The 24,110-nt window shown below is 38.1% G+C and overlaps 2 long non-coding RNA genes across 10 annotated transcripts in view; one reads left to right on the forward strand and one right to left on the reverse strand.

Moving 5' to 3' along the window:
* Positions 1-21,761, reverse strand: part of LOC114299760 (uncharacterized) — a 31,779-nt gene extending 10,018 nt beyond the window's left edge. For 2 of the 9 annotated variants that reach the window (XR_014332283.1, XR_014332282.1), the window contains exons 1-7: positions 21,468-21,761; positions 21,289-21,377; positions 20,588-21,197; positions 5,050-5,190; positions 4,847-4,914; positions 4,404-4,510; positions 1,024-1,076 (exon numbers count right to left, since the gene is read on the reverse strand). This is a non-coding gene — a long non-coding RNA (uncharacterized LOC114299760). The other 7 variants (XR_014332287.1, XR_014332286.1, XR_014332285.1 and 4 more) reach the window with 6 other exon arrangements.
* Positions 7,985-16,147, forward strand: LOC145792630 (uncharacterized). The gene is made up of 2 exons (XR_014332294.1): positions 7,985-14,295; positions 14,345-16,147. It is a non-coding gene; the product is annotated as an uncharacterized LOC145792630 (long non-coding RNA).
* Positions 21,762-24,110: the final 2,349 nt, after the last annotated feature.

A 24,110-nucleotide genomic window follows, 5' to 3' on the forward strand; every position in this document is an offset into this window, starting at 1 on the left:
TAGTTAAAAATTTTTCCATACCTCAATTTAAAAGATTTTATGATTTCAAGTCAGCCAGTACCTATGCCCGCAGACAGATAAGAACCAGTTATTTTATCATCCAAATAGCTAAAGATTATTTGGACACATTGGGCAAGATGCAATCAACCATTCTTGCTACTAATGGAGTTCTAGTCAGCCAGACAATAGGAAGCAGTAGTACTAACCCTCAGCCAGATTCTCAAAATCCTCTTCAAATGTGCAGACATTGTAAAGGCCTTACCAGAAATTTCCAAAAAATTATGGATAAAGGCAAAAAAGTCAGTGAAGAGCTAAACCAGTTCCAAGACGAAGAAAAACAATTGAGAGCTACCATTCGAACCCTAACCAACTAGCTTAAAAAACTAGCTCCAGAAAAAACACCTACTCCATTTCTTAACCCAAAAATCAGACAACTCACCAGTGAGGAATTTGAACAATTGAATGCTAGAATGTATTTCTTCAGGCATTTTATCATTCAATCTTTTTGTGAGAAAAGCCAAGAAATGGAAGACCTTAAATCCTATATATACACCTTAGCCGAAGATAGCAGAAATAGTGAATTAGTCACTATACAGTAGTTTCTTTAGGACCTCTCCATAGCAGGAGTTCAATGCCCTAGTATGGCGTATCAGTGGACTTATCTCTACGAGAATGAAGAAGAACCCTGTCTTCAAGAGGAAAGATATATAGACAGGCCAAAGTATTTTGATAAATGTCAATGTAATTTAGATTTCAGCATCTGCCTTTGCCAAATAAATCTAGCAACGTTCAAGCCATTGGAGATAGAAATTGAGGCAAAACACGTTATCTAATAGCACCTAAAATGTTAGATTATGGCTAAATTAATTTTTCCAGATCCAAATCAGACATAATTTTGAAAATAAACTTGCTCATTCAGGACTTTGTGTAATGGAAGAGCACCATCCTGTAGAAACGTTAATTGATAGCAAGCTACTAGAATGGAAAGGAATAAGGTGCATTCCCACCAAGCATGAAATGTACCTTAGAGGAACTTCAATATTTCCAGGATACCCAGCACTTGTTAATCGGAGACCCTGGCCATGTAAAAGATTTTCACTTATAGATCAGCTTTATAAATGGAGAAAATTTGCTAATAATCCTCTATTAGCGTATAATGAAAATTATGGTCATCTAGTTTGTGAAGATAGAAATCAAAAGATATACTGTAATTTAGCCATTCCAGGTTTTCCCTTCAGCAAAGAAACATTTATAGATGAGAAGTCTGTACCCCAACTATTGGCATAGTGTCTCTCATGACTCACCAGTAATGGGAGAAGGAATAACCAATGGGAAAATGAACCAAATAATAGAAACGATTTTTACGATCAACTCTCGACAGCAGATCTTAAAGACCTTTCAGATAGAATGTATGGGTTAAAAAAAAAAAAAATACACTCCATAATTAGACTCATGTAATATTTTGGAAGTATTATAGTCATAGTCACAAAAGTCCATGTTTCTAGACTTAGATTTTTGACTCTTTGAAATTTTGTAATTTTTCTACGAAAGATCAGCCCCGAAAATTCATTCCACCATCCAAGTGTCTACATCAATTATTGACATCAAGACACTCAGAAGAAAAAGGCAAAATCTATAAAAGACAAGGCCTCTCTTCAACTATCAGCGAAATTCCCGCCAAGAAACGACAACAGCCATTGTAAATATTTGTGTCTGTAAGTATTTACATCTGTCAATAGTAAGACTTTTCCTTCACTCACTACTTTAATAGAGCAGATGACCCTACCCTGCTCCATTAAAGAAAAGCTATGAAAATCCTTACATGTGCCTTGTAACAAATTATAGTGTCAACTTTATCAAAAAAAAAGAGGATTGAATGATATGCGATAGGATCCAAAGCAATACCCGATATCATTGTCCTAACATTTTATTTATAAAATTTTATTATCCGTATCTAGTATAGTAGGTGTCAAAGTCCATGCATTTATTGCATAAAAATTTTGTAAAGTCTATAGCTAAGTCTACCTAGACTCTTGGACTTCTGCTTCAAAGATTTGACATATGGATAAATCCTTAGGTTTGTTTGTATCTATCAAATATGTGTATAAATTGGCATTCATGCCAACAAAAGAAGCAATAAAAAATTTCCCTTCTTTGCAAAAATCCTCTCCAACTTCTCAAACTCTCAAAAATTCTAAGTATTCCAAGTCTTTCAAAATCTCAAAATCTGTAACATAATCTTTGTAAGTATATTACATATAAATATGAAGTGTGAGTAGCCTTCCTTTTTCCTTACATATTTCAAAATGGCAACTCTTCTGTTCTAAAATTTATTTATTTTTGGAAAAACTAAGTTTATGAAATACTTGCTTACTCATTAATATTTGAACTTTCATAGTATCTGTTGTTTTCTATTTTATTACCGAGTGACCTTAACTGAAAAACCCTTGTAAGCTGTGATTAGGCGTTTGAGGGCAAATTGTAAACAGAAAGGTAAAGGTAAAGAATAAAAAATAAAAATATATTATGTTGAACAAGACTTAGCTTCAAGGTGAGAGTACAAAATTGCCTAAAAATAGTTTTGCCAAAGAAAAAGAATTTTAGAATATAAGAAGAGCAACATGAGTAGAAATATCAAGAAAATATTTTTCATATAAAAAATTTTAAAGTCAATATTTTATGCTTTTAGAAGAACTTAGAACTAAAATCAGATCCAGTACTGAGCTTATACAAAAATTAGAAGATCAAAAATTAAAATATCAATTTTTGTTACCATTTAGCTTCTTGTAGATCTCTCTAGAACATTATAATTTGAAAATCACACAAATAAATAAATAGATAACTATAAAACAAGAAGCCTTACAGCTAGCCATACTACAACTTGAAGATTTATTAGTATGACTATAGAATTAATTAGATACTTCTCAACCCAATTTCAAAATAGTAGTAAACCACTAACCCCCGTTACATAAACATTGTGTTTTCAAAAACTGCTTATATTTAAAACATTCGTGAAAAAATATTTTAAAAAATTAATAAATACATAAAAATATAACAAAAAATATACTAAATTCTTGTATGTTTTTATATTTTTAGTATTTAGTAAGTTTTTAAAAATCTCCATTTTATTGCATGCAGGTGTAGCTGCACAAATATTACGCTAGGGGTGGCCCTTTACTGATGTGGCAATTCCAACCAAATATGTTTTAAACACTTCAACAAATCCAGACCTACCCACCTATTTGTAAAATACTAATTATAAATTTATATTATTTTAATTATAAAAGAAAAACCCAAAAAAACAATATATATACACACATTCTTTCCAAAGCATAAAACACTTGATGACATTTAAAATTACTATAGTCCAAAAAAGACACAAATAATATGGTAATCTTTCTATTGTCTTTAAAATAGTTGGCTTCTTTAACAATTTACCAGGCATCTTAATCTTCAAACTAACCTTTGGCATGTATATATATCATAGTTCAACCAAGACATTGACAAACACACCACATATTCCACCGTTCTACAATCAAAAAAGAAAATTTAAATTTAATTTAAAAAGGCTAACAAGATAAAATTGCGGCACGGACCACAATAGCTTCAACCAGCTGCAAAACTAAATAAAATGATAATGTTCTCACTGAATAAAAGGATAACGTTCTCATAATTTAATAAATGAATTACTAAAAAGTGTGAGGTCAACGATGCTAAATAAAATAATGAAAGAGTTCCCATCAAACCAGTATCATTAACAAAACAGATAGTTTTCACCAAAAAATGATTCATATGGCCATCTGCAAAATATATTCACAAAGCCATCTCTAACCGTGTATTAAATCCATCGCCAAATTCAAATTTGATAGAAAATATCCATTTTTTCTACTCCAATGGTTTCATAAAATAGATATCAAATTGAAAAACCAAAAATATAATCCAAAATGTTTTACCCGACTGAAAAATGCTATGTTCTTTTCATCAAATTACTGTTCATTGCCGTTATATTTTCACCACCGGATGTCCCCCTATGACCACCTCAAAACAATATTTTGTATAAATTTTACATTGACCGGTCATCCGCCCGATCGTCAAGTGATTTGATAAAAAAACAAAACTCTCCATTGACATAGGTGATAACCAAAAACAGCTTTTCCTCAAATTTGGTAAAAATTTTGATACATCATTAGAGATGCTCTCAGACAGCATTAAAGTTCGTTTAGATCTACTATTTGTAGAAAAATTCGTGTAGAGAAATAAAGACAGAAGGAAAACCAATCATGTAGAACCTAAAACTTTTTAGACCTTTACCTACCCCTCTTCACAATTACTTACTCAAATTTTTATCCAAAACAGCTACAAAGACCAGACAGATTCCTAATTCTTGTTGAGTAAAGAAATACCTTATTGTGGCATTGCGACACTTTAGCAAACATGGCGTGTCAGAAGCAAACTCTAGAAATCTATCTCATAAGTGAGATGACCCAAAAACACTTCCAACTCAAGCCTCCTGGGGATCAGCACAACAACATATGAAGTAAATACAACAAATGGCAAACACAAACAGATATACAATGCTGAACTGCACGCTATACTTCCTACAATGCATTTGGCCGCACCCTACGGTAAAATAAAAAATACAACAACGAATGAGACCCTCATTTTTTAGAGACCCGCACAACTCCCTTTGAATCTCTACCATTGATGGAGTGGACCCTACACACACGAGTAGGTTTCATAGTGGAGATCGAAAAAAATGGGAATCTCTGGCATTTTTCAAAACTACAAAGAATTTATTCTCTACAATCAATGTGACAATTTTCAATAACAGAGTGTTCACACATACCCTCAAGAAACACTAGTATAAATGACTCCCAACATCTGCCAAAAAAAATATGTTCAACACCACAAAATCTACACATGAAGAATCAAGATTTAAATTAGACATGCTCAATCCCAAAGTCAGAACCAATGCAATTCAAAATCTGCCACATTAGCTAAAGAAATAAGCAGCATTAAAGCAATAGCAAAAAAAAATTATGAGTTCACCACAAAAGAAAGTACTGTCTCCTCTCCCCTGCATCAACATGACGGAAAAAAATCTTTTTTTGCAATGCATGAATTTATTCCTTCAAATGATCAAGCCGCTAAAATTCATCCGCTAACTCAAGAATCTCTGCTGCAGCGCTGCTGAAACAAAATCCATGAACCCACATCTGAGATTTAAAGTCACAACATGCAGCCACCACCAACCCTTGCGCTTTATACTAATTTACAATTGACATTTTGACTAAATTACAATTGTAAGGGACCAACCTCCAAACCACCACACATTCCAACCCTAACCAAAAACACAAATATAAACCAGCCCCCGCACATCATCATAGTACAACTGAACCTCTAAAATTACATTATGTGCACAATTAGACAACATCTGAACCAACAATCTCTAACATTTGAACCATCTACAATATTAGTGGTACTTACAATGGGATCATTCTAGTTACCATAAATGCCCTAACTAAATCATTTTCAATCGTAACTCAAAAAAATAATGTCACAACCAAACACCATATAAAAATATATCCAAAGTCATTTTTTATTATAACCATAATGATCATTATAAGTCATAACCAACAAAATAATAATCACAATAGTGTCTAATCATCACCAATCATCTCTTCCATACATCATTGCATCTAAAAAATAAGTCTAAAAAACAGACTTCAATATCATTTCCCTACTCACAATAGGTCACAAACACCAGTCATGCCCAAGTCATAACATAGGAATTAACCAAAAGACCACAAAATCATAATTTGGCATATAGTGTACCATAAAATTTTCTTTTCAACAAATCAACAATTTTGGGCTTATGTTAGATGTTACTTGGATTTTATAATTGAAAAATGTAAACAATCAAGTATTTTGTAACCAGAAATTAACTTATTAAATTTTGAGAATAAAGATTAGCTTTCCGAGCTATATTGAGTGCTGCTTTTGAAATTAGGCTAATGAGATAGTATTCAGACATGCTCGAATTTAGGCTTAGTTTGGATGTTCTAAATAAATTTCTATAGACACCCCATTTTTGACCGACCTTAAGATTCAGACGTCACCGATTGAGCGCTCGGTGATGGTGCATATTGTGCTCGTTCAGAAGTTTCAGAGTCTCGGCTGCGAGCCTTGCCTTCGGACTTCCGGGCTCTTTCGTGTCTTGCCTCGGTTTGCGAACCAGGCTCCGTTTTCTCTTCCCGAAGGGAGGGAGAGGTCTCGTAGATCATCTCTCAGTGGCCGTAGGTTACGTTTCGTGGTCGTAGGCCATTTTTCCCGTTTGGAGCCCGGTTTTCGATTTTTCGGAGCCGACGGCCGTGTGCCTCCATTTAACCACCTCCGTTTGCCCTGGTTTTTGGTATACACCCCACCACCATCCATTCCAACAACTTGGAGCTGTTTTTCAGAACTTAGGAGCACCATTTCTCAGACCAAGAGCTGCTGGTCCATTGGTCTTCAAGGGTAAGCTTCTTTTCCCTCTTTTTTGTTCCTATCTTGCGCTATATCTAAGCCTGCCTTGCAAGCATTTTTGGACTCCGACCCAAACTGTAAATAGTCATATTTTGAGCTCCTTTTCATGTTTGATTAAGGACCTTTTGCTGTTTGAGGTCTCCTACTATCACTTGCCTCTTTAACTCTCTTTTAGGCCTATTTTTGCATGGTATTTTAGGCTTATTTGTGAGCTGTTTCGTTGCTTGATGTAAACTGTAAAATGTCTTGTTTTGAGCCCCTCTTCAACTTTGTTGAAGGGCTCTCTTCGGTTTGAGGCTAGCAGCTACCACTTGCCTCTTTAACTCTCTTTTAGGCCTTTTTTTGCATGGTATTTTAGGCTTATTTGTGCGCTGTTTCGTGGCTTGATGTAAACTGTAAAATGTCTTGTTTTGAGCCCCTCTTCAACTTTGTTGAAGGGCTCTCTTCGGTTTGAGGCCAGCAGCTACCACTTGCCTCTTTATCTCTCTTTTAGGCCTATTTTTGGGGGGAAATTTGAATTTCATTTCCCCCCTTTTTTCCTCCACTCCTTTGCCTATATAACCAGCACCTCCAGCTGTGTTTTCAGGGTTACAAAAATTGGTTCTAAGCCTCTTGCATTCAATCCCTCTTCCCTTCTATTCCAAACATCAAAACCCTTTTGTTCTTGGACCATTCCTACACCCTTTACTCTACAACCCATAGCACCCCTCCTCCTCACTCAATTCCAGCAGCTTGAAGGCTATTTCCAGAGCTTAAGAGTCCCCAAACTTGGTCCAAAGGCTGTCAAAGATTGGTTCTTCAAGGGTAAATCTTCTTTTCCTCTTTTCTTGTTTTATTTTGATCTATATTCTAGCCCCTTATGCTCGCATATTTGGGCTCCGACCCTAACTGAAAATAGTCTTATTTTAAGCTCTATTTCATGTTTGATTAAGGGCTTCTCCCTGTTTGAGGTTTCTTTTTTACACTTTTGTGTTAAAAGCCTCTTTTAGGCCTCTTTCTTGCATAATATTTTAGGCCTATTTGTAAACTGTTTCGAGCTTTGCTATAAACTGTGAGTAGTCTTATTTTGAACCCCTCTTCAACTTTGTTGAAGGGCCTCTTCACTATTTGGGACTTCCCTCGATCACTTGCCTCTTTATCCCTCTTTTGGCCCCTTTGTTTGCATGTTTTTTTAGCTCCTTGTGCTTGTATTTTTGGGCTCCGACCCGAACTGTAAAGAGTCATATTTTGACCCCCTCTTCATGTTTGATCAAGGGTCCTTTGCTGTTTGAGGCTCCCTTTTTGCTCTTTGTGTTTAAACCTTCTTTTAGGTCTATTTTTGCATAGTGTTTTAAGCTTACTTGTGCACTGTTTTGGACTTGATCATAAACTGTAAAATGCATTATTTTGAGCCCCTCTTCAACTTTGTTGAAGGGCTCTTCTTTGTTTGGGGCCAGCTGCTGTCCCTTTGTGTTTAATCTCTATTTTAGGCCTTTTTTTGCATGATAGATTAGCCCTATTTGCATTCATTTTTGGGACTTGTTATAAACTGGAAATATGCATGTTTTGGGACTGTCTTGCTTCTGTCTTCATACTTCATGATCAAATAATGCATGTTTTGTATAGCTATAGGCCAATGCATATGCCTAGTTTTGTGTTTCGAGTTCATTCCATGCATCGGGTGCCATGTTTCCATGTTTCGGGGCTGTTTTGCATCATATTTCAGCACTGAAATTTGCATGTTTGCATACCATGTTTCATGCCTTGCCATGCCTTGTTAGTATTGCATGCTATGCCTTGGGTTCGGTCCTCAGTTTGCGTGCATGTTTGCACGCATTTCGAGTGTCTCATTTTGCATCTCATGGCTACCGATGTAAGTGTGGCTGAGGTCCACTCATGTTGGTGTAAGTCCATTGCGCATTGTATATGCCATTTCATTTCATAGCATTGTGTATGCTAGGTTGTATGTTAGCGCATTGTGTATGTCATGTTACCTCGTGCATCGTGTATGCCATTTCATAGCATTGTGCATGCTAGGTTGTATATTAGTTGCATTCATGCATGTCATGCATATTGCATTGTGTTTGGAATAGGAGTTAGCCCGAGCACGGAAAACGAGGTACGTTTCGTACTCCGAGTGACGGAACGTATCTTAATTCCTGGTCGCCGACACTCCGGATTATCAATGATGGAGTCTAGGCCCTGTTGTGTTTTCATGTGCATTCATTCCATATTGAGCCATGCAATTCGACTCCCCGGCCATCATGCATCGAGATGCGTGTTTGGTGACACGAGGATCGAGGACTACACTCCCTGAAGAGTAATCATGCATACAAATATGAAAATACTTTGTCATGCCCCTTTGTTGCTCTCTGTTGCAGCAAATCAGAAATCGACAGCCTTCCGGAGCTTGGCACGCATTCCAAGAACAATTGCAAACAGAGGCAAACCGGGACATCGCGAGGGATTCTCCGCACAAGGCAACCCGAGCATGCATCATTCATCATCCGGAGCAGATTTGAGGCAGTCCTTGGCTTGCATGCCAATTTATTGCTTTCCTAATTTAATTTGTTAATTAATTAGGATTTTGTAATTATTTGGACTGTAATTATTTATTCAGGACTGTATTATTTATTCGGACCCTCCGAGCGAGGGCACAACTGTAATAAGTGTGCATGTGTGTGATGTATGTCTTCCAACCCCACGTCTTTCTCCCTTTTATTTACCCGCTTATGATGGTTAGATTAGGGCATGTTTCAATTAACATACAGTATGATAGCATGTTTGCATTCATTCATCTGTCTTGCATGCACCGGGCTCGGCGCATCATACTAACTGCATTGAATTTTCAATTCCAAGTTGAATACATGTTAGCTGTAGCATTTCATATGCCATGTCTAGAATAGCCGAGCTTGCTATAGTTGCACTTTTACATGTGTTGCATTAGGCATTTCTGTATAATTAGGATCATGCATGGATTTCTAATTAGTTTCTGTTTTGGCTTGGAGCACTCGGTAAGTTTTATGCTTTAGCATCCTTGCATGCGTGTGAGTGACTGCCATGATAGCATACTTACCATGAGGCTAATTGCTTATGTGATATAACTGCCTGAATGCCTGTGGGTGAAGGTTGGGTTATTTGGATTGGAACAATTCATTCACTGTGTGTTTTAAGCCCACTAGATAGTGGCAAAATCATGTTTTCTAAGCCCACCTGAGGGTGGCAAATCCACGTCTTAGCCTACTTGCGAGTAGCACCATCAAACCATTTTCAAACAAACAAACATGAAATGTTTTGTTCCAATTCAGGCGATTCAGTCTATACTTGTATGTTGTGCGCATCACATAGTAAATCTAGGCTAATAATCGGAATAAGAACGCATAATGTTTTCAAAAATAGATATCATGGTTAGTAGAGGCCGATCTTTGATCGGACGAGCGGGGGTGCTCACGAAGTGACCTTTCCCAATCGTACCCAAGTTCCCGAGCCGAGGCAACTTTGGTGATGACGGACACGTGGCCTTAGGCAAACGAGTCAGGGTTTCCTAAATTTCTCCAAAATAAAATATTTAGGTGGCGACTCTATATCTGGCAAAGCAGTCCATGTTTGGCACTTCTTTCAAAATCTGTTTTCTCAAAACGATTTGCCGGATTTGGACTTTTTGGTTCAGATTTAGAACCGTGACAAATTAAGAGTCCAAACTGTAGTGAGCCCAATATCGAACGGAACGGGGGACTCGTTCCTCCCAGGGCGTTCGGGGACGTCTACAGTTTCTGGCGACTCTGCTGGGGATTTAGAGAACTTGACTCAAACTTATGATATCTTGTTTTGACTACACTTATGTGTTTCTTTGCATTGCATTTGCATTGGTGAGCCTAGGACACCGTGTTTGCCATCTGCTATTCCTGAACGGTTTGCCGGAGACTTGTCTTGTCAAGGCATGACCACAAGGCTGGCCGGTTATGGGCTCTGCCAGTATGGGAACACAAACCCCAGTTTTACCGGGGCACCCTTTTTGACTATTCGACCTAGTGCATATTCGGAATCTATAGTGACCATTCCAAACTAGGACAGGTTGCTTACCCGATTGTAGGTTGTTTGAAACCGCTACGTGCGTAGTGAAACCCTAGCTCCTGACAAAATAGGACAGGGAAACCCTACCCCAACATAGGAGTGTTTTGGCTCTCACTTGCTTGTTATGTGCTTTTAGAGTGCGTCTCTACAGGAATGCATGTAACAGTTTCCAAGTCTGGGTATCAGGCCTGTGGGCATCAGTATCTGGGAATCAGTTTTACCTGAGGGTATCAGTTCACCGGTAGAATTTTGGGCAGAATTCAGTAGAGAGCACACTCATTCAACTATGCTCATATCTGTTCAAGGGTGAAATCAGGCTGAGATGCTGTATGTTTTCTCTTTTGCTAGGGGTAGTCTTGGAACCATAGCTTTAGAAGGCTCTGATATCCCCCGAGGTTCATCGGACTTGTGCTGATAGACTTTGTCAGGTCAGAGATTCAGTTCAAGGACAAATCAGTGTTCCTCCGCCAGAGGCAGGGTAAAATGGGCCAGTTAGGCACAGATCACCGGTTCAACAGTTACCAGATCGGTGGCCCTTATCCACCCTACCAGTGAATAGTCAGGCTGAGGCCTCAGTTTTTATCAGTTTTTAGTCACCTCACCAGTCAGTCAACCGGAATAGCAGAACATGGCAGGAATGGAGGAAATGATGCGTCAACTCCAAGAAAGTATGAAACTCATGCAGCAAGACACTGCCCGGCAAATGGAATTTGCCAAACAGCAGGCTGCGATCATGGCTCAGCAGGCTGAGCTAATCACCAGGCTGCAACAGCAAAATGGAGCATCTGCTTCGCATCAAGCCCCTCCCCCACCAGGAGTTCCAGCATCCGAGGAGGCACCAAATGTCTAGGGAGATACGAACATTCCGACAGGACCGGCTCCGCCCCCAATCTTACCCCAACTGTCTAAAGCACCGATCAACCTGTCGGATTCACCATTTGAGTTTGAGTTAGACCCTACAGCGCTGAAGGTGAGCAAGCTAGAAAAGATGTTCAAGAAATCTCAGGGAGTAAAATCCATTCCGGACATTGAGGACGAGTATACCGATGCAGCTGTGGCGCTGCCGGACAAATTTAAGATGCCACACATCGACCGATTTGATGGATCTGGCGATCCCATAGTGCACCTCCGGTTGTTTTCGAACATACTAAGGCCGATGGGCCTCACCAGGCTGCAGAAACTTTCATTATTCGGCCGGACCCTGTCAGGTGTGGCCGCTATCTAGTATGCAAAACTAGAAGACGATGTCAAACGGAACTGGAATGAGATGGCCGAGGCCTTCGTTGCGCAGTACTCCTATAACACGCAAATCGAGGTCACAACCCGTGATCTTGAGATAACAAGGCAAGAGCCTAAGGAGGGTTTTTCTGATTTCGTAGCCCGCTGGAGGGCCAAGGCCTCGATGATGACCCTTAGGCCCACTGACAAAGATCAAATTCGAATGATTGTGCGCAATCTCCAGCCCAAGCTTATGTAGAAAATGATCGTTCTCCCCTTCCCCACCTTTTTAGACTTACATGAGATGGGAGTACAGATCGAGGACGCTATGAAACAGGGCCTTCTTGACCAGGAGAAGGAGCAGCCCAGGAGGGCGTTTTCCCGCAGTTCGAATGCGACCACCAGTGGTGATACAGCTGCAAGATCTTCTGAAGTGGGCATGGTTACCACCACCACATCAAAAACAGCTACCTCATTCACCGGTGCGTCCGGAAGTAGCTCACAAAAAACCAAATATCCGCCTCGAGTCAAGAGGGTTTTTATCCCACTTTATATGCCTTTGTCAAAGGCTCTAGAGGCCTTACTCCGAAAGGGATATCTGAAACCATTGGAACAACGGCCTCTACTCGATCCTCTCCCTCCAAAGCATGACCAGACTAAGTACTGTGCGTACCATCAACAAACCGATCATGACACTGACAGTTGCTTTCGTCTTCGCCACGATGTACAAGATCTGTTTGATAACAAGGTCATCGTCGCACCAGCTCAGCAAAGTCTATCGGCACTTGATTAGTGAACTTGTGGGGAATAATGTGATGTGATCAAGGGATGAACCACCTGTGGGCGGCACTCAGTTTACTCCAGATATGGCGTGTGGCACGCACTGTTTTGAGCATTTGCGAATGCTGGTTTTTGTAGCTTCTGACTTGGGTGTTGAGTCAGTTCTGTAGTTTTGTTTTGAGTCTGTCTCTTTGTTTTGAGTCAGTCTTTTTGATTAAGGGTCTGTCTTGTTATATCGAGTCAGTCCTGTTGTACAGAAGTCAGGTGATTCCGGGGGTGTTACCTCGGATATCATTATTTTGTTTTGCGTCTGTCTTTTCGCTTCCTTGTGAATCTGTTTCTGCCGGGGAGCCAATGACACCAGATGATTTGAATGAAACAGCAGTGGTTTTTCATGCTTTTGTGCTTGCTTCTGCCTTGTGCCGGTTGTACCAGAAACTTGAACGAAACAGCAGTACCTTTTGCCTGCTCTTCTGTGCCTTGAATCGTTGTATTGACCTAAGCTTTTCAAAACTTTTTCTAACACTGTGGTGAAAACAAAGAGGAAGGAATTCCTCGGGATTTGCAAAAATTTGATCAATTGAGAGAAAGAGAGGCGTGCTAAGCCCTTAATGAATAAGATCATGCTTGTTAATGTGAGTACTGAGAAGGATCCTGGCTTGATCCAAATTGGTTCTACATTGTCTTCAGCGCAAGCGACTAGTCGCTTTCTTAAAAGATTTCAAAAAATGTTTTGCGCGGTCCTGCGAAGACCTGTGTGGAATCGCTCTTGAGATTGTGCAGCCTAGGATCGCTCTCAACCTCGAGGCTCGACCCCTTGTTTTCAAACCTCAAACTCGGGCTCATAATGTTAGGCCTGCGTGGCCAGATTCGAAGCAGCCCTCGAACTAGGGGCAAGAAAAGTCAGATCAAGTGTTTTCAAAAGAAGCTTGCGAAGCTAGATCAAAAGCCCTCAAACTAAGGGCAAAACTGTCAAATGTGCTCGAAGTGTCAAAAAAATTGGGATGTTTCTTAAGCTAACAAAGATCGGCAAGAATGCCAAATCCCAGAGGGGAAGAGAGAAGAAAGTGTTGCTGAAGAAAAATTGAGTTCCGATCTACAACACTAGGGGCAAATTCAGCCTCCACGGGATGGACTCCTGCATCGTCAACGAACAGCAGCCACTCTCTTGGATTCAGACGGATTCGAGATCTCAGAACCATTTGACATGGACCAAGCTACACTTTTACCCTTGAGAGGCTCGTTGGGCCGAAAACCCGAAAGGGCGACCCAGGCAAAAGTTAGAGCAAGAAAAAGAACAAAAAAAAAAAAAGAAAAGAAGAAAAATGCAAAGAACAAAAAAAAGAAATGAAGAAAAAGAAATGAAAAATTTTGAAAAAGAATGAACAAAGTAGAAAAGAAATGAAAAGAATTGAAAATGAAAGAAGAACATAACTCGCAAGGTTGAAAACCCGGAAGGGTGGCCTTGGCAAAAGTTAGAGCGCAAAAGGAGAGATTAAATACCCGAGTGTACCTAAACCCCGAACTACGTAAGGCTTGATTCCCATCTTTGGGATATGTAGGCAACTTCATTCTGAAGTCCAGCCGTAAAACACTTCAAAACCCGACTGTGTCCATGTGATGGTTCTGGTCATCTTTGTCTTTTTTGTATCCGGGAGTTCGGTTGTGACCGTCACTCTGAGGATTGATTGCAATGCGCTGCAGTGCCATTCAAACATGGTGCAACTTTCCGTTGCCATTCAATGCACCATGGCGCCGTTCAAACAAGGGACAACTTTCCGTTGCCATGCAGCTCCCTTCAAGTAAGGGGCAATTTTCCTTCGAATCTGAGGTTGTGCATCTCGAGAGTGGGTTCTATGCTTGTTGAGCAGTGGCTGTTTGCAAAAAAAAATAATTTTGAGAATTTTTACTGAGGTTGACTAATTTTCTCGAAAAGTATTCCATTTTTCAAAACTGGATCATTTCTTGGATCCAAAAAAAGGAAAATTTTCAGTGCTCATAGCCAGACTTGCATGATTTTAAATCGAAAAATTGAACAAGCATGTTAATCTAACTCTCATATTGGTCAAAATTGTTTTAGTAGAAAGCAAAAACAAAAAATGGTCAAAATGATGAAATAGGGGCACAGTTGAGTCAGGTGTTCTGTCTTTCTTCCGTTGTCAACATGCTTGCCAGAAAGGGCACTCTACTTGTCGAAAGGGGCACCATATTCGCCAGAAATGGACACCACTAAAGCTGACCGCAAAAGGGCTGAAAGTTCTCTTATCCTCCAAGCAACAACGTATCAAGCCAAGTGCGAAGCACGAATCGGAATGGGACAAGATATCCCATTCCCTCATCTGGGCAGATCTGATCACGTCCAAACTCCCCAGCAAAGCTTCGTCAACCGATGTCAGCTGCAGATTTGCCACACACCCAATTGTAGCGCAGCCCCTCCGTGGAAGAAACTCATTGTTGTGAACAACAAGAAGAATCTAGCGGAATACTAGGGGCAAGACCCCGCAACTTTCTGTTTATCCACCAACCACCCAGGGGAGGGATAAAAAATGAGAGATTGAAGAATAGAGAGATGTGCGCTGAAAGAAAAAATGAGAAAATGGCTTTTTTTTCAGAAAAACAGAGATTGAGTGCCAGAGTGATGTGAGAATCACAAATGAGAAAAGAGTGGGAAACACTACCCGGAGAAACTGGCTCCTCGCGAACTGAGAGGTCTCTTGTCTTTGTAACTCGTCTGTGTGTCGTGTCTTTTGTTTTGTTTACCTCAACTTTTGTTTTGAGTCTTTTTCGAGTGTTACTTGATGTGTTTAAGTCGTGTACCTTTTGTTGAGTCATAGTATGCTGTGTTCAGTTGTAAGCTCAATACCCGGTTGAGAACCCTTTTCTCATTTTCAAAAAAAATCGTTTTGTGCTCCAAGTGCTGTGCCGTTCTCCACATCTGTGCAAAGCAAGATTCGTCCTTTCATAAAACTGCAGGGTTCAACCCAGGTCATGTCAGAACAGTAAAACCAGGGCCTATCTGAAGCTACATGGGTTCCAGACTACAAAGCAAAGAAAAGAGGAAATGTCGGGTATCTGAGTTTGTTTTAACTTCGGTAAGTTCCGAGACTACATTCCATATGTACCTCTTCAAGCCTTGTCAATGCTCCGAAGTATGAGTGTGCCTCTACCTCAAGCTCAAGATCAAGTCTGCTTCAAGCCAAAATGGCGATCAAAAGTGCTCTCCCTGAGTACCATTCCCTGCCAGAGGCATCTTGGCTGTGTTCGCAATGAGTTCCTAGGAGACCAACTGCGAGGGTGGAAACTAGAGTTCGAATGATTGATGCCTAGAACGCAAAGGTTCGGGATTTTCGAGACTAAAGTCTGGTTTAAATACCCAGAGGCGTGTCCTCGGCTTGAAATCTGTATGGAAGCCCCATAGGTTGAGATAGCGTGTATGCACCTCAATTCTGGATACCGAACCAACCTAGTCTGTCACCCCGTTGGAGAATAGGGAAAGTTGTAAATATGATCAGGAAGAAAGGCAGCATCCAAAGTGTTCTACGTGAAGAATCCTTGTCAGTATTTTAGAGCCTTTGTACTGTGAGTTGAAGGTAAGTGTTCGAAGAGCACGAGGGGAGATCCCCGTTAGAGTAGAGCGGTTCATCGCCACTCACCCCATGAGGTGCTTTCTAAAGCGCCGCTACGCTTGTTTATTGCGTTCCTTAAACATCATGCATTGTATTGCACTGTACCTATCAAGTTTCTTTCTCATTCATGCACGATATTGTATGTACGGTTCATTCAAAGAAGTTCCGTTTGAGATCCTTTATTTAGTGTATCAATCACACTTCATTCAGTTAGTGTATCAATCACACTTCATTTCTTTAGTGTATCAATCACACCTCATTCACCCTTAGTGTATCTACCACACTTTCTTCGTTCGCTTAGAGTATCAATCACACTTCATTTATTTAGTGTATCAACCACACTCTCTTCACTTAGTGTATCAATCACACTTCTTTCATTTTGTGTATCTATCACATACATTCTCGTTTTGTGTATCAATCACACTTCACTTCATTCACTTAGTGTATCAATCACACTTCGTTCACTTTTGTGTATCTATCACACACATTCTCATTTTGTGTATCTACCATGCACATATTCACTTTAGTGTATCTATCACATACATTCTCGTTTAGTGTATCAATCACACTTCATTCATTTAGTATATCAATCATACTCTATTCACATAGTGCATCTATCACACTTTGTGTTCATTTTTAGTATATCAATCATACTCTGTTCACATAGTGCATCTATCACACTTTGTGTTCACCTTTAGTGTATCAATCACACTTCATTCATTTAGTATATCAATCATACTCTGTTCACATAATCATCTATCACACTTTGTGTTCATTTAGCGTACCCATCATACTCTGTTCACTAAGTGCCTCTATCACACGTGTTCACATTCAGTATATCAATCATACTCTGTTCGCATAGTGCATCTATCACACGTGTTCACATTCAGTATATCAATCATACTCTGTTCGCATAGTGCATCTATCACACTTTGTGTTCACATTTAGTATATCAATCATACTCTGTTCACATAGTGCATCTATCACACTTTGTGTTCATTTAGTGTATCCATTATACTCTGTTCACTAAGTGCATCTATCACACTTCGTGTTCACATTCAGTATATCAATCATACTCTGTTCGCATAGTGCATCTATCACACTTTGTGTTCACATTTAGTATATCAATCATACTCTGTTCACATAGTGCATCTATCACACTTTGTGTTCATTTAGTGTATCCATCATACTCTGTTCACTAAGTGCATCTATCACACTTCGTGTTCATATTCAGTATATCAATCATACTCTGTTCGCATAGTGCATCTATCACACTTTGTGTTCACATTTAGTATATCAATCACACTCTGTTCACACAGTGCATCTATCACACTTTGTGTTCGCTTTTAGTGTATCAATCACACTCTGTTCACTTAGTGCATCTATCACACTTTGTGTTCGCTTTTAGTGTATCCATCACACTTGTTCACATAGTGCATCTATCACACTTTGTGTTCGCTTTTAGTGTATCTATCATACTCTGTTCACATAGTGCATCTATCACACTTTGTGTTCACCTTCAGTGTATCAATCACACGCTGTTCACTTAGTGCATCTATCACACTTTGTGTTCACCTTCAGTGTATCAATCACACTCTGTTCACTTAGTGCATCTATCACACTTTGTATTCACTTTTAGTGTCTATCACACTTTGTTTCATTTTGTGTATCTATCACGCGTTCACTTTGTGTATCCATCACACACGTTCGCTTAGAGCATCAATCACACTTTATTCATATAGTGTATCCATCACACTCTCTTCACTTTTGTGTATCTATCACACATGCTCGCTAAGATTGCATCATAACTGCATGAAATGTAGTTTGATTTGCCTTCCCGCTTAAAACTGTCGCATTTATTGTGAATATTTGCTTCGTTACAGCTTTATTTACATGATCCTTACTGCATGAAATGTAGTTAGATTTGTATATGCTTGCTGCATTTGCATGATCATTGAGATACGTCCGGCTTTGTGCATATCATTTTGCATCTTGCCCCCTACCTGCGGGCACATCTTTGTTATCTTGCCTGTTTGTCTAAGTCTTCGGCCTTTTCAAAAATGGGTCGTCTCTGGGGTTTGACATTTACTCCCGTCACGCATGACTTTCGAGTTCTATCAAAGAAGGGGCTCAAAATAATGCACTTTACAGTTTATAATCAAGTCCAAAACAGTGCACAAGTAAGCTTAAAACACTATGCAAAAATAGGCCTAAAAGAAGGTTTAAATACAAAGAGCAAAAAAGGAGCCTCAAATAGCAAAGGACCCTTAATCAAACATGAAGAGGGGGTCAAAATATGACCATTTACAGTTCGGGTCGGAGCTCAAAAATACAAGCACAAGGAGCTAAAAAAACATGCAAACAAAGGGGCCAAAAGAGGAATAAAGAGGCAAGTGATAGAGGGAAGTCCCAAACAGTGAAGAGGCCCTTCAACAAAGTTGAAGAGGGGCTCAAAATAAGGCAACTCACAGTTTATAGCAAAGCTCGAAACAGTTTACAAATAGACCTAAAATACTATGCAAAAAAAAGGCCTAAAAAAGGCTTTTAACACAAAATGTAAAAAAGAAACCTCAAACAGGGAGAAACCCTTAATCAAACATGAAATAGAGCTTAAAATAAGACTATTTTCAGTTAGGGTCGGAGCCCAAATATGCGAGCACAAAAGTCTAGAATATAGATCAAAATAAAGCAAGAAAAGAGGAAAAGAAGACTTACCCTTGAAGAACCAATCTTTGACAGCCTTTGGACCAAGTTTGGTGACTCTTAAGCTCTGCAAATGGCCTTCAAGCTGCTGGAATGGAGTGAGGAGGAGGGGTGCTATGGGTTGTAGAGTAAAGGGTGTAGGAATGGTCCAAGAACAAAAAGGTTTTGATGTTTGGAATAGAAGGGAAGGGGATTAAATGCAAGAGGCTTAAAACCAATTTTTGTAACCCGAAAACACAGCTGGGGGTGCTGGTTATATAAGCAAAGGAGTGGAGGAAAAAGGGAGGGGAAATGAAATTCAAATTTCCCCTCAAAAATAGGCCTAAAAGAGAGATAAAGAGGCAAGTGATAGCTGCTGGCCTCAAACCGAAAAGAGCCCTTCAACAAAGTTGAAGAGGGGCTCAAAATAAGACATTTTACAGTTTACATCAAGCCACGAAACAACTCACAAATAAGCCTAAACTACCATGCAAAAAAAGGCCTAAAAGAGAGTTAAAGAGGCAAGTGGTAGCTGCTGGCCTCAAACCGAAGAGAGCCCTTCAACAAAGTTGAAGAGGGGCTCAAAACAAGACATTTTACAGTTTACATCAAGCCACGAAACAGCTCACAAATAAGCCTAAAATACCATGCAAAAATAGGCCTAAAACAGAGTTAAAGAGGCAAGTGATAGTAGGAGACCTCAAGCAGCAAAAGGTCCTTAATCAAACATGAAAAGGACCTCAAAATATGACTATTTACAGTTTGGATCGGAGCCCAAAAATGCTTGCAAGCAAGGCTTAGATATAGAGCAAGATAGGAACAAAAAAGAGGGAAAAGAAGCTTACCCTTGAAGACCAATGGACCGGCAGCTCTTGGTCTAAGAAATGGTGCTCCTAAGCTCTGAAAAACAGCTCCAAGTTGTTGGAATGGATGGTGGTGGGGTGTATACCAAAAACCAGGGCAAACAGAGGTAGTTAAGCGAGGTCTCGAACTGAGGCACACGGCCGTCGGCTTCGAAAAATCGGAAACCGGGCTCTAAAAGAGAAAAATGGCCTACGACCACGAAACGTAGCCTATGGCCACTGAGAGATGATCTACGAGACCTCTCCCTCCCTTCGGGAAAAGAAAACAGAGAAAACGGAGCCTGGTTCGCAAACCGAGGCAAGACACGAAAGAGCCCGAAAGTCCGGAGACAAGGCTCGCAGCCGAGACTCTGAAACTTCTGAACAAGCACAATATGCACCATCACCGAGCGCTCAATCGGTGACGTCTGAATCTTAAGATCGGTCAAAAATGGGATGTCTACAGTTTTCTTTTTGACTTTTTATGACTTTTTATAAAATATGAGTTGGGTTTGGGTTGGGTTTAAAGTGATGGGGGTAGAGAGGTGATGTGACTTAAATAAGATGATAGGACTTAAATAATGTAGTGACTTTTGACTTTTTGGCTTTTCTTAAGTACATGACAAACAAGGCTTTAGTGCTGATTTTATGCTATAAGCTTAATTAATTAAAAGGGAAATTTCATTACAGGTGTGGTTTTAAAAACTGAACTTCATAAATATTAATAATTAAAAATATAAACTTTTATAAATCTGTAATAATTTACTGAAACTACCACTGATGCATAATTTCCCCTAATTAAAATGCTTAAAATGCAATAATTAGTGCCAAAATAAATTAAAGGAAATTGTTTGTTTGTACCTCTTGGACTGAATAGTCATGACGTGTTAATCCCATCCTTGCGTTTGCTTGCTTGATGAATACAAATAGTTGGCGTGTTGATGTCCCTATTTGTTCGAATCGATGTAAAATCATCCATTCGAGAGACGAATAAAGACACGATGGGCAACGGATTGGATTGGAGAGAGAATTGGGGAGGACAAAAAAAAAAAAAAAAAAAAAAAAAAAAAAAAAAAAAAAAAAAGCCGCAACACACAAGAAGGGGAGAGCCGGGCAAAACCCGTACCATCTCCCCCTCAAACACAAAAAACAAACTTTTTATTAGGGTTTTTTTGACCTGCCAAGCAAGCGCACCTGACATGGCAAAGGTCGATTGACAACCAGTAGAACATTACACATCTCACATTTTTTTTGTTACCCTAGGCTATACCTCTCTGGTATACACCGAAGACACACACACACAAACTATCTTCTTTGTTATACCAAGAAGATGACAAAAGAAAGCCCATCAAAAAAAGCATAAAGAAACACTTTAGCAATCCTTCACAGCTTCATATCAAAATCCGATCTGAATCCATAAAGAATCACGAGATCTGAATTGATTGCACCGATCTAACCAAGCGTTTTAGATCTGAAAATGAACACAAAAAGTTGAAAAATTAATAGATCCGAACCCAAGAATTACAATACATACGAAATTGTCAAAGGCTGTAAATACACACCTCAAGAATTTCAGAAAGACAGCAAGGTTTCGCATCGAACCAGACGTACAAAGCCCGAGCACCAATGGTTCAGAACAAACATCAAGAGCCTTCAAGAAATGGAGGAAAATACTTAATTACGTGCAAAAAGGGGATGAAGAACAAGATATTAATCTATTAACAACAAATCTACTACGTACCTCGATGGATCTTTCGATTTCCAGTCAATTCACCCATGACCGAAGAAAGGATGAGTCTTGAACCACATATCTCTGAATCGAAGATCGGAAGCGAATCGCTCAAAGAAAACACTCGAATCCATAATCAAAACGCAGATCGTCGAACGAATTCAAAGCTGAGAAACCAAGGAGAAGAGATGTAACGAAAAGGGGTAACGGAATTTCACAGTGAGAGAGAAGCTGTACAAGAAAATGAAAATGTGTACAGAGAGGGGGGGTTGATTTATTAATTGTCCAGAACGATCCAACGGCTGTCAATATCCTGTTTGATAAAGTCGTGAAAAAGTACTTATAATTTATACGTTAACAGTTTATAATTTATAATTATGAATATAATTTAATTTTTGATTTATAAATTAAATTTTTTTTACTTTATTAAAAAATTAATTAATTTTTGACTTATAAAAAATTATAAATTATATTATTAAACTAAATCAAACACATTAAAATAATTTAAATTAAATTAAAAATTAAAATAAACTAAAATTATACTGTACCAAATAAGACCAATGAATGAGTTGCGAAAAAATTAACAGTCAGACGTGCCTGGCCGTAGATGAGACGTTGACCTCTATTAATAGGGGTTGGCAAAGATCGACGGCTCTCATAATTTTTTTGTGAGAAGATTCTCGATTTCCTTCGACTTGGACGAGATAAGCTTGCCACGTGTTTCATCGTGGCTTACATAGCTACTCGTTTAAAATGTGAAATGAGAAATTAATACTCGTTTAAAATGTGAAATGAGGAATTAAGGTAGTATTTAATAGAGTTTTCTAAATATAATTTAAGAATAAAGATTTTATTTTAGTTTTTTGAATTATGGAATTATGATTTGAATGTAAAAAATTTATTTGGTTATGATTTTTAAATAAAGTGTTGAATTGAGTTTTGAAAGTTTAATGTAACATATAAAGTAAAAAATTTATTTGGTTATGAGTTTTCAAAACTTAATTCAAAAAATTATAAATCATAACCAAATACACAATTCAAAACTCAATTAAAAATTTTTATCAACATTTATAACCAAACTCTTTTTAAAATTCAATTCAGAAAATAAATTAATATATATTTTTTTTGAAATAATTTTTTTCAAATAATTTGTTTTTAAATTAATTTTTTTCAATTACTTTTTTTCGATTAATTTTTATTTCAACTATTTTTTTCAATTAATTTTTTTTTCAATTACTTTTTTTTCCAAATAATTTTTGTTGCAATTATTTTTTTCATTTAATTTATTTTTTCAATTAATGTTTTTAGTTTATTTTTTTCAATTATTTTTTTAAAATTAATTTTTTCCCCAATATATTTTTTTTATTTATTAAATTTTATTACTTTACTAAGACATCTGTGAACCTATATCACTCACCTTTATTATTGTGCTCATCCGTGACCTTCTCTTCCATCTATATTTATTAATTGAAGTTGATTGATGGATGTGTTTGCCAATCAAATGTCTAAGGTGCCTCAATTAATTTCACCAATTCATACTCGTGTCAAATAAGAGAGGAACAGCTTTGAGCTGAGGTTCACTACACCAGCTTCATAATTTCAGGTTGTAAAGAGGAAGAAAAATAGCAGAGGTTCACAACACCAGCTTCATAATTTTAGGTTTCAAAGCAGTCAAAAAGTGTGCCGATCCGGTCGACCGGGAGGTCAACCGATGGGTCATCTGGCTGGTCACCCAGCTGCGCCTATTCCCAACTTCCAACAAGATTGAAATCTAGGCTGAGCTTTGGCTATCTGTTGCTTACCTTATGCACACCATTTGGAAGCTTGCTTACCTTATATACACCATTTAGAAGCTTTTCACAGAAGACAAAGATGATTGTACGTTTGGAAGCTTTTCACAGTGGAGAAATGAACGGAGAAATTTGCCAAACGGGATGCGGAAATGCATTTTGAACTGTATGGTAGAATTATATTTAAAAAACTGTATCTAAACGTCAAGCGCAAATGAGAGAATGAAAATATATTTTGAGAACACAACCAAAAACAGCCAAAATCAGGTGACGCTTCTCTTCCGTTCGAAATTTATGGGTGATTTGAGAGGTCTTAAATAAGTGTATTTTTTGATTTTTTTTTAATAAAAAAATATGTAAAAAAGTAAAGGAAGTTGATAGAAAAATAGAGAGGGAATATTAATAGATGTTGATTGATGTGACCAAAATAAATATATGTATGTAAAAAAGTACAATTTTTTAATGCATGCCAAACACGACTTAATTGAGGTTTGTTGTTGGATTTGTGAGAATTCATAATGAATCTTATTTTGATAATTTAAATTTTTTTATGTATATAATTTGTTAAGTATTTTATTATTATAAAAAAATTATATAAATTGAATATCTATAGTCATATGATTAGATTATATTTCTATCAATGATAAATATGATTTTTAAAATAATTTTTTGATAAAAATCTGATTCGATTAAGTAGTTATCGATATCCAATTAATGTGATTTTTTACAAGAATAAAATACTTAACAAATTTTACATATTGAACTATTCAAATTATTAAAATAAGACTCATGATAAACCTTATAGATCTAAGCAATACGGTCCAGTCCACATAAAATCTAAGTCCATGAAATAAATAATAAGTGT

This window comes from Camellia sinensis, chromosome 6 (genome assembly GCF_055761805.1).
Source record: "Camellia sinensis isolate YWXY chromosome 6, ASM5576180v1, whole genome shotgun sequence".
Classification (NCBI taxonomy): Eukaryota; Viridiplantae; Streptophyta; class Magnoliopsida; order Ericales; family Theaceae; genus Camellia; species Camellia sinensis.